The sequence below is a fragment of the Eurytemora carolleeae genome, unplaced genomic scaffold, assembly GCF_000591075.1.
Source record: "Eurytemora carolleeae unplaced genomic scaffold, Eaff_2.0 scaffold271, whole genome shotgun sequence".
NCBI lineage: Eukaryota > Metazoa > Arthropoda > Copepoda > Calanoida > Temoridae > Eurytemora > Eurytemora carolleeae.
Genome location: NW_019396164.1, coordinates 149,259 through 150,315, shown reverse-complemented (window position 1 = coordinate 150,315; position 1,057 = coordinate 149,259).

Sequence of the window (1,057 nt, the reverse complement as noted above, 5' to 3'; positions counted from 1 at the left end):
TTTATACGTCTACATTTGTCTAAATTCCCTTTATACGTCTACATTTGACTACATTCTTCTACACTCACTTTATACGTCTACATTTGTCTACTTTCCCTTTATACGTCTACATTCTTCTACATTCCCTTTATAAGTCTACATTATTCTACATTCCCTTAATAAGTCTACATTCGTCTACATTCTCTTTATACTTCTACAATTCGTCTACATTCTCTTTAAAGATCTGCGGGTCATAAAATTTAGGAAAAATAAAATTTAGGAGAATACCAATTGAGATTATTACTTTGAACAAAAATACCTATTTAAATAAAAAAAAAATCTTATGATTTTCACAGAAACTTTTAAACTGATACAAATGCGAAGCAAAACATACATTTGGTAACAACGAAAATAAATTTTGAAATAAGCTCAATATTTTATTCATAAATTATAAATTTTGTAAATTTTTTAAATTTTTCAATAAAATGTACAAATTATTTGTTTTCTTTTTTATATCCGTATAAGGAGAGAAAATATATTATAAATAAATATATTTTTACATTAATCATCTTAAAAAGTTTGCTTAATTAACTATCTGATTAATTACCGTGAATATGCGCAAAACATATAATTATTAATCAATCAATCAATCCGAGCAGTGTGATTAAAACTTTGCATAGTTAGTCTTACCAGGGGGGCTAATACAGAAGGGGTTACGCAGAACATTATTTTTTTTTAAAATTTAAAAATTCTAATTTTTATATTTTTGCAACCTGACATACTTAAAACTAGAAGTTTTGTTAAATCAAATAGTCTGAGTTTAAGATTCAAAGGTTTACGCCATCAGAGTCTAAAACTAAAGAATGCGCGAATTTTAAGTTCGTGGTTAAAAGTTCTGTAAAATAATGAATAGCTACTTAAATATTAAACTTTCTCAATTTTAAATTTGAATTTCCCGGGAAAAATCTGAACCAATCAGAGAAAAGGATTTACGGAGAATATTACATAACCATCGCTAATCAGCTGTTCTTACGTAACCGAAAACAAAACATACAACCGTTTTTTGGGTTTACAACCA